The 10,762-nt window shown below is 33.0% G+C and overlaps 1 long non-coding RNA gene across 1 annotated transcript; it reads left to right on the top strand.

Annotated features, from left to right (window-relative positions):
* Positions 1–3,106: 3,106 nt before the first annotated feature.
* Positions 3,107–6,494, top strand: LOC139500579 (uncharacterized). The gene is made up of 2 exons (XR_011658306.1): positions 3,107–3,487; positions 6,168–6,494. It is a non-coding gene; the product is annotated as an uncharacterized lncRNA (long non-coding RNA).
* Positions 6,495–10,762: the final 4,268 nt, after the last annotated feature.

The following is a 10,762-nucleotide window of genomic DNA, read 5'->3' as shown; positions in this document are numbered from 1 at the left end:
GAGCTGTAAAGGTTTTTTTTCTATTTGTTCTGTTGCAATGGAAAATTATAAGTTTATTTTTTTTAATCCACACAACCACTAGTGAATAATATATAGTTATCAAAGGTACCAGGATTATAATTTAGTACGCCAGACGCGAGTTTCGTCTACATAAGACTCATCAGTGACGCTCATATCAAAATATTTATAAGCCAAACAACTACAAAGTTGCACAGCATTGAGAATCCAAAATGCCAAAAAGTTGTGCCAAATACGGCCGAGGTAATTTATGCCTGGAATAGGAAAATCCTTAGTTTTTCGAAAAATTCAAAGTTTTGTAAACAGGAAATTTATAAAAATGACCACATTGTTGATATTCATGTCAACACCGAAGTGTTGACTACTGGGCTGGTGATACCCTCAGGGACGAAACGTCCACCAGCAGTGGCATCGACCCAGTGGTGAATAAATGTTAATCTCAAACGGTAATTATGATCTTAACAGCCATTTGTATATGATAAGGTCAAACCTCGGCAAAAACAATAAAACAAAAACAAAAAATGTGAACTTGCTTATGTCATTACCGATAAGCATGATTAGTGCAACAGTATAAGGTATAAATACATAAGTTCGAGATTTGTCAGACATAAATTTAGATTTTTTTTTCTTATTGAGTTATGTTACTTTATCTTCTCAGTTCTCAGACATTTTTGATAACGCATATGACATCATTATATGAAGAAAATTTTCATTTACATGAATATGACACTTCACACATATTTTTTATGTTTTAATTATTTCATAAATAATAATGTTATGTCGAACTTTAAGCACAAAAACAGCCATTAGTGGCAGGAACAACAGAAGCCACAGGTGGATTCGGAGGAGCATGTGCTGCCTGCAGATATGTTTGTGATTGCGCATGTGTCAGACGAACCTGCGTTGATACATCTTGTTGTGGAGAAGGCGGATTTGCACCTGAAACTACATCACCATCTCCAGGTTACCGACCGGATATCTTCGAAGATCCCAGGTCCAGAATCCTGTCATATTTACAACAAAAATTGGATTATCTTATCAAACATCCATAGTGGAGCTTATTGTAAATAAAAATGAACTTACTCTGATCTAAATTATATTTACACTGTGTTTATGTTTCAATTAAGGAAGCACTTAAAGATAATTTTCGTTTTATTTTTCGTCATCGTATAATAATACATTATGAACAAAATATGTGGGTTAATGTTTATTAGGCAGCAACAAATTAATTTAAAAAACTAAATAAGACATATATTATAGGAGGGGCTGTTTTAAGGTATTCATTTCTGTAAAATTTAATCTTGTGTGCTATTTTTCTATTCTCTAAACGTAAGCATGTTTTTTTTTTAAATTCAATGGTTTTTTTAAACCATTTTATATCCGTTAAATTGTTTTGCTCACACATTATTGTCAATATAATTGATTTTGATGCGACTTTCATACATATGAGTGGTTTAGCTAGCAATAAAACAAGATTAAATCCGTCATTTTCTACGCACGAAAATGCTTGTATCAAGTCAGATTTAATAATTATTATAATGATAACGTCCAGCTGCAAATTAATATACATATTCAGGACGAGAACAAAGTAGTCTGACTATTTATCCTGGCTTTTACTAGACCGACACGCTGAGTTGAATCTTTAACGTGCTTGTTCCTACGGTAATGTTCCGCAGTAAGACGTGTAATCCGGACACTTAATTCTGATTCCGGACCAACAAGCTTTTGCTCTTACCTCTTAATGTGCGTGCTTAGCGGAGAAGCTGCAAATACCAATGTTTAAGTCTTTGGTTTGACCAGATCGGGTTCGATCCTATGACCTCCCGCACTTGAGGCAAAGCCAATTCTAAGTTAACAACGAGTTGGAAATTGTCTACTTCTAAACCAAAAACATAAAAACTACTATTTACACCTTAGGAGGTGTAAGATGTTAAATTATATAATGCATAGCCATATTTATGTTAAAAGTACAATTTTGGGGCCCTTTATAGCTTGTTGTTCGGTGTGAGCCAAGGCTCCGTGTTGAATGCCGTACTTTAACCTATAATGGTTTACTTTTTAAATTGTTATTTGTATGGAGAGTTGTCTCATTGGCACTCACACCACATCTTCCTATATCTATATACATAAAGAGAATGACATTCAATTTGGTAAAAAAAAACATTATAATACCGGCAAATTCAGAACTTTAGTTTTTGTACCTTAAATGCATTTTCGAAAGGCCGCCATTCATATTCATGACCATATCAAAAATAATGCATGTCAACTCAGAGGGGCTGACTACTGGGCTGGTGATACTTTCTGGAGGAAATCTTCACTGGCTGTGACATCGACCAAGTGATTAAAAAATAAATTCGTTAAAGATACCTACCTGGGTTGGATTTTGTACGTAAGACACGCGTTTCGTCTACAATATCATCAGTGATGCGCGAATGCAAAAAAGTTAAAAACGCCAATTAAGGTACGAAGATAAAGAATTTTGAGAAACAATAACTAAGAGTTGTTATGCTAAATACTGCTAAGGTATTTTTATGCCCGACCTACGATAGTAGAGGGGCATTATGTTTTCTGGTCTGTGCGTCCGTTCGTCCGTCCGTCCGTTCGTTCGTCCGTCCGTTCGTTCGTTCGTCCGTCTGTCCCGCTTCAGGTTAAAGTTTTTGGTCAAGGTAGTTTTTGATGAAGTTGAAGTCCAATCGACTTCAAACTTAGTATACATGTTCCCTGTGATATGATCTTTTTAATTGTAATGCCAAATTAGAGGTATTACCCCAATTTCACGGTCCACTGAACATGGAAAATGATAGTGCGAGTGGGGCATTCGTGTACTGGGGACACATTCTTGTTTTTTACTGATGTGAAGCATCTTTAGTATTTCGAAAATTCAAAGTTATGTTAAAAGTGAATTCAAAATTATGATCATTTCAATAATAATGCTTGTCATTAAAGAAGTGCTGAATAATGGCATAACAGTACTGTTCTAAGGTACAAGAAGCATTACACCTCAAACTACAATTTGAACAAAATGAACTCGTTGGTATATAATATTGTGATTAGACATTTATGTTCTAGGAGAGGTAAAATATTGTAATGAAAAATAACGCACCATGCATGTAAGAAAAAATATCATCTTCTGTACGTTTACGTTTTTAAGATTTGAAGCTAAATATTGAATTTTTATTTTAAATTGACTATGAAATCAGACTGCTTAAATCTTCTTTTTCCTAAAATTTATACCGTTTTACTTAAAGACCCTCATTTAAGACCGACATATTTCATCTGTAAATTGTATAGATAATGATGTATCTTTAAGTATTTTTTGTTGTAAAGAAAATTTTGTACTTGTTTTACTGTTACGAAACATTGACAATGTTTCGGTTAATGGCGTTTCTTAGAAACGAAGCCTTCCTAGTTTCGTTTATATTCGTTCTATTATATAATTCTGGATCAGTTACAAGTTACGGTATACGATGTAAGTACTTAATTGATATTTGTTAATTATAATCAAATAATTCATATAATGTATTAATATATTTGTAAGGTATCTCCTGAGAGTATCTCTTTTGTATTCTTGACTTTGCATTTCCTCTATAGATTTTGCGCGGACATCTATGTTTTACGTATGTCTTTCTGTATTTATTCATATCCATCAAAGCTAAGTGATAATATATCCTCTTTAACATTCGCTGAAACATACTGTAAATAAAAGCAAATAAAGCAAATTCACTTTGGGTTTGCTTTGTTTTCAAGTTCTTTTTAGAATCAATTTACTAGTTTTTTTCTTTTTACTTTTCTTTTTTTTCGGAAAAGAAAACCACGTAACACCCCTACAAAATAATTCTTTGCTAGGAACTATTGCGGTTGTGGAAAGTTATGCTCTAAGAAAAAGGTAAAATGTCGCATTTTCATTTCTAACCAATTCGACAATGTCAGGAGTTATGGGTCAAAGAAACGTTTCAACAACGCTGGAGTGTTTTTAGAGTGGGTTGTTAAAATATGTTTCGTAGAATATACATTAGTGTTTTATCTTTATATAAAAAAAAAGTATGGTATATATTATAGTTGTCAACGGTTAACCGATTAACCGGTTAACCGTTCAAACGACCGAATACCGAATATCAAAAACCCTTACCGGTTAACCGGACTTTTTTAAGTTAAGTTTTATTTAAAAATTGTCGTCGTGGTAATTAATTTGACAGATCAATTGTCCAGTATATTGATTGCTATTGTTAATTAATAAAAAAAAAACATAAAGTTAATTATATAGAACTTCTCGAGCTCGGGGCAAGATCTTAAGGACACATAATTAGTGTACATGTTTTTTTAACCGTTGCTTTAAATCAGTAATATGATCAATTAAATTTTACGATTTACTTCATTATTTTATGTTGAATCTAATATTGTATAGACCTACATCTAAATGTGCAACCTCCGTCGTGCAAGCTTAGGCAAGGGCGGATGCAGGAATTTTCGAAAGGGGGGTGCTAACCCAGGGCACCCAGGGCAAAAGGGGGGGGGGTGCAAAACATATGTCCCGATACAAATGCATTGATCGGCAAAAATAAGGGGGGGGTGCGCACCCCCGGAAACCACACCCCCCCCCCCTGGATCCGCCACTGTTAGGCATGGTCATACTTTAAAACGAAAAGCTAACTAAAACATTGTGAAATGCAAACCAATGTGAATGATATTAATATAAACTTGATAGTACGAGTAACACGTTTTTAAGTAAAATAATTTCAAATGGAAATACTCAACATTTTTTTCGAAAACATCAAGAGAAAAAAGAAAGTATTTTTTTTTATTTTTCGATTTGAAATTAGTACACACGCTATAGCTGATACGGTGTATTTGATTATGAATAGTCAAACTTCGCCAGGAATCCTCACGGACAATCTTTATAATGCCAAAAAACAAACTTCAATTCATCGTTTAATGAAAACGTAACTTCACACATCAAATAGTGAATAAATGTTAATCTCTAACGGTAATTTTTATCTCAATTATCTCAACAGCCCTTAAAAGACTGAACTAAGTTACAATGGATTACAGAATGAACAGTCACATTTAAGATAAACTCATCATAGATACCAGGACTAAATTTTGTATATACGCCAGACGCGCGTTTCGTCTACAAAAGACGCTCGAATCAATAAAAGTTAAAAAGGCCGAATAAAGTACGAAGTTGAAGAGCATTGAGGACCAAAATTCCTAAAAGTTTTATCTTATGTACATGTAGTAGATTCAGTACTGTTCAGAATTTTCGTTTGCAGTCAATAAAAATAAGGTTAAAACTGACCAATCTGTATATATTTATTAAGAATATTTGTAATTTGTTGAACATTTAAAATCGTGGTTCCCTTGTATCCACAAAATCCATGATATTGGTTTCACAAATATTGATGAATCCACAGTAATAATTGTTTCGACTTTCAGATTATATAAAGGTTAAAATGGCTGTATAAACAATTGTCTTTAAGAATGATGATTGTTTAAACAGGTGTTACTTTCCTCAAAAATGTAGTGGAAAATAGTTCTAAGTGGGTATTTTCTACTTGTAATACCAATGCGTTAATGATCTATTATTTATCAATATTATATTTAGTTGTCAATAATCAGCCAAATTATTTGAGATCATAATCAAAATTGCATTTCTTGTATACAAGTCAAGCATCGGCAAATTACAATAAAAACATATTTATATATTATATATGTGCTCATTATAATGCCGGAAAGCATGGTAAGTGTAACCGTAATTGGTATACGGTAAAAAATCATTTAAATTTTTGTTCCAGATTGATCAAACGTTTATTAAAATAAATCTTATTATTTATGTTACTTTATCAGCTCAGTTTTCAGCCTATTTATTACGCATATGAGAACAATATATATATATAAATGTGCTCAATCTGCCTGAGGCTAAATGAAGTTGTCGTGATATAAATAAACTCATCATAGATACCAGAATTAAATTTAGTTTTTACGCCATACGCACGTTTCGTATACAAAAGACTCATCAGTTTCGCTCCAATCCAAAAAAAGGTTAAAAGGCCAAATAAAGTACCCATTCACTTTACATGGAAGTGACACTTCACACATATCTTTTTTGTTTTGATTATTTCATAAACAATAATATTTTGTATAACTTTAAGTACAAGAACCGCCATTTGTGACAGAAACAACAGGAACACCAGGTGGATTTGTAGGAGCATGTGCTGCCTGCAGAGCTGTTTGTGATTGCGCATGTGTCAGACGAACCTGCACTGATACATCTTGTTGTGGAGAAGGAGGATTTGCACCTGGTACAGCAATAGCATCTCTACGTTATAGACAGGATATCTTTGCAGATCCCTGGTTCAGATTCCTGTTATCTTTACAACAAAAATGGCGTAATCATGTCAAACTTGAACAGTGGAGCTTATTTTGAAAAAAAAACTTACTTACACTTTAAATTGCAATTAAAGAAAGTACTAAGATAATTTTCGTTTTATTTGTCGTTATCGTAAAATGATACATTATGAATAAAATATATGAGTTAATGTTAGTTAGGCAGCAACACATTCATTAATATTATAGACGCAATTTTATGGAAATAAATTGAGAATTGAAATGAGGAATATGTCAAGGAGACAAAAACCCGACCAAAGAGCAGAAGGCCACCAATAGGTCTTTTTCCACATAGCGAGAAACTCCACCTCCTGGAGTTGGGCTCCAGCTGGCCTCTAAACAAATATGTGTACTAGTTCAGTGATAATGGACGTCATTTTAAACTTCTAAATATGTAAACGTCTTCATTTCTGTAATATGTAATCCGAACTTGTTCTTCTCTTTATACACAAGCATCTCATTATGTCATATATATTTTTAATAACTCTCTTATCTTTTAACCTTATGCGAATTTCATACAAAAGAGCGGTTAAGCTAGCAATAAAACCAGATATAATCCACCATTTCCTACGCAAGAAAAGTCCTGAAGCAACACAGGATTATGACAGTATTTATCAATTCGTTTGAAGAATTTGAGCGTTTGAATTTGACATGTAATACGGAACCTTCAGGGTTTTTTTTGTCAGTTCGGTGTTTTAGTTATTTTTTTCCAGGAGGAGCGGGGATCTTATCAAGCATGATAGTCTTAATGTACAATGTTTTCCCCAATAAGCCACGTTCTTAATCGACCCTACTAGTAATGTCTATACACGTATTGATTTAATTAAAGATTTTCCTTGAACATCAGATTATAATCATTCCATAACAGTTCGGATATACGGTTAACTCGAATGACCATGCTGTCTGGGCACTAGTGTTATAAAACTACAGAATAGAAGCATTACTAGTTACATATAAAATCTAACATTGGTATCAGTGAATCGTCAGATTTGTCCAATTTCGTTAGTTGATTTATCCAAGTCGGAGTCTCGGCGAGGACTCTCAAATTGATAATTTAACTATCGAGATTGGATAAATCCGGTTACTAATGAGTAACTATGTAAGAATATGTTTCTCTAATTAACAATAAAATAATTTCTCATTTTTGATACACAAAATCGCTCTCAAGTGCCTTTCATTTTCCACAAAGTTGTCAGTGACTTTGAAACCTATAAAAACATTTTAAATCATCCATTAAGCTGATAAAGATTTTCCCTTAAACTCATCCAATCATCTTTTGAGTTCATCAAATAAAGGCAACAGTAGTATACCGCTGTTCGAAATTCATAAATCGATAGAGAAAAAACAAATTCGGGTTACAAACTAAAACTGAGGGAAACGTTTCAAATATGAGAGAACTACGACAAAGCAGAAACCCAACACCAAAATGTAACACACACAGAAACGAACTACTAGTATATGTATCAATGGCCATTTTCCTGACTTGGTACAGGGCATTTTATGAAAAAATGGTGGATTGAACCTAGTTTTGTGGCATGCCAAACCTCCCGCTTTAATGGCAATGTTAAAACATAAAAAATATAAAAAAGAAATGAGCTGCAAAGCTGGCAGTGTTTTATGAATGTTCCAATTGTTGGACTTTAAAAGGCAGCAAGTATGATTACATTGGTGTATTCTAATGTATGGCGCTTCAGGCTTATTTGACCGGACACGTTTTGTGCATATTTTCTAATCTACCAAGAATCATATGTCCTGCACTGTTAAAATGAAAGTAGTCAATATCAAACTTGAATTGAGAGTTTTCTCATTGGCACTCATACCATATCTTCTTATATCTATTGACCTCGAATTTGAGCTCAGTAACACAAAATTAAAATGTTAAACCAGAGAAATTGCACATAAACAAGGGTCATAACTACCGAACAACAACAGTGAAATCGTCAATATCGAATTTGACCTTAATATTGGCATCAGTCACAATACAGGAAATTTGAAATGTATTGGTGGAATTTAAAAAATAGCAAAGCAAGAAATGATTTGAGGACAAAGGACGAAAACATGGGAATAATAAAGGAACACATTTATTTTGTAAAATGGTAACACCAATATTAAAAAACATCGGTAAACCACTGTTGTCTATATTTGTGTAATCATCACGGATATTCCTTGTAAATTCTAGTTTAAATCCAAACTCATCAGATATACTAGGTTAATAATTTGGTACGTCAGGCATGCGTTTCGTCTACATATGACTAATCAGAGGCACTCGCATCAAACCAATGAGAAGTCAAATCAAATATGAATTGCCAGACAGACATAAAAACATTACAATCATTTCATACACCTAATATAGTTGACCTATTGCTAAAAGTATTAGAAACAGACCAAAACACAAAAATTTAACATTGAGCAATGAATCATAAAAAATGACTTGAAAGTCAAAAAAAAACATACCAAACTGACATGTACATAGTAGAATATTTTTATACAACAAATAGAGTAGACCTATTTTAAAACAGACCAAAACATAACTTAACTTTAACCACTGAACCATGAAAATGAGGTCATAGTCAAATGACACCTACCAGATGGACATGTTCACCTTACAATCATTCCATACCCCAAATATAGTAGACCTATTGCATAAAATATTAGAAAAACAGACCAGAACACAACAACTTAACTATAACCACTGAACCATGAAAATGAGGTCAAGGTCAATTGACACCTGGCCGTTGGACCTTTACACCTTACAATCTTTCCATATACAATATAAAGGATACAAATTGATTACAGTATCTGAGATATGGACTTAACCTTGAAAACTAAACGTTGTTCACTGATCCATGAAATATGATCGAGGTCAGGTGAAAACTATCTGACTGCATGAGGACCTCCCAAGGTACGCACATTACATATATGTCGTTATCATATTACTCATGATAAGTGACAAACTAAAATACTAAAAATCTTAACTTTTTTCAAGTAGTCACATAACCATGAAAATGAGGTCAAGGACAATGGACATATCGGACGGAAACATTAGGCATCTATAAACAAAGTATGAAGAATCTAAGTCTTCTTCCTTCTGAAATATAAAGCTATTAAGAAGTTAGCTAGCGCCGCTGCCACCAGATTACTATCCTTATGTCGAGCTTTCTACAACACAAGTTGCAGGCTCACCAAACAATGCCAAAAAAATGCACAATACAAGAACCTTTTTTAATATTCAATAACATCTTTTATGGATATTTTATTAATTATAAATCTAATTGCTATTTCATAGTTTTTAATCTTAACATGATGTGATCAATCACAGCTGTTAGACTGTTGTATTTAATGTTGATGTTAAATAGGTCTGAAGAGGAAGTACATAAAAGCCTATTTTGTGTCGCTTAATTTAAGTAGTGGTTCTAAGAGCCATCAAAAAGGAGATCATATGTGAATAGGATAGAGAAAAGGGGTCTTCCCTAATGCTATACTGAATTTATAGATATAAGAAGATGTGGTATAAGTGCCAATAAGACAACTCTCCATCCAGTCTCAATTTGTAAAAGAAAAATCTTTTCAAAGGTCAAAATATTGTTTTAACACGGAGCAGTAATTGTTTACTTTTCCCACATTATTTGTAAGACCATACCTTTGAAGAATAATAAAATTTTGTGGGTATATATTTTCCGTACTACCAAAGCATCATTTATAACATTTATTTGAATGTCCATTTATGTAGCCAGAATAAATGTGTATCCAAATAATAATTTATGTTTCTGTTCATCTTAGGTACTTTACATGTTTCAAAAGTGGTCTAAAATACAAAAAGTTAAAGCATAAAAATACTTAACTCCGAGGAAAATTCAAAACGGAAAGTCCCTAATCAATGGCAAAATCAAAAGTTCAAACACACCAACGAATGGATAACAACTAGTACTGTCATATTCCTAACTAGGTACAGGCATTTTCTTATGTAGAAAGTAGTATTCTTGAAAACAAACATATCAAGGTTTTCCCATCAAAGACCTTAATGACATTAAACATCCACTGACATGACTGACAAGATATAAGCTTAAACTTTTTCATGTAACTACACCAATTTTGACCAATAACTAGTACATGACTATTAGGGAAGAAGTCCTAACACATGACATGACATATATTTTGTAGTATCAAATTTTCATTCTATACATTATAGTTAAACATTAACACACATATAGAGATAAATGCCGGTCAGTTTTATACACTACTCTGATTGGCCCTTCAATCTACTGTGATATTCTCCATCAGCTTTTTCCTGAAATAAACTTGTTGATGATGAGTAGTAAATAACGACTCATTTTGAATTGGCTTAAAAAACAAACAAATA

This window comes from Mytilus edulis, chromosome 13, assembly GCF_963676685.1.
Source record: "Mytilus edulis chromosome 13, xbMytEdul2.2, whole genome shotgun sequence".
Lineage (NCBI taxonomy): Eukaryota > Metazoa > Mollusca > Bivalvia > Mytilida > Mytilidae > Mytilus > Mytilus edulis.
The sequence above is the reverse complement of the archived record's forward strand: the minus strand, read 5'-3'. Positions and strand labels throughout refer to the sequence as shown.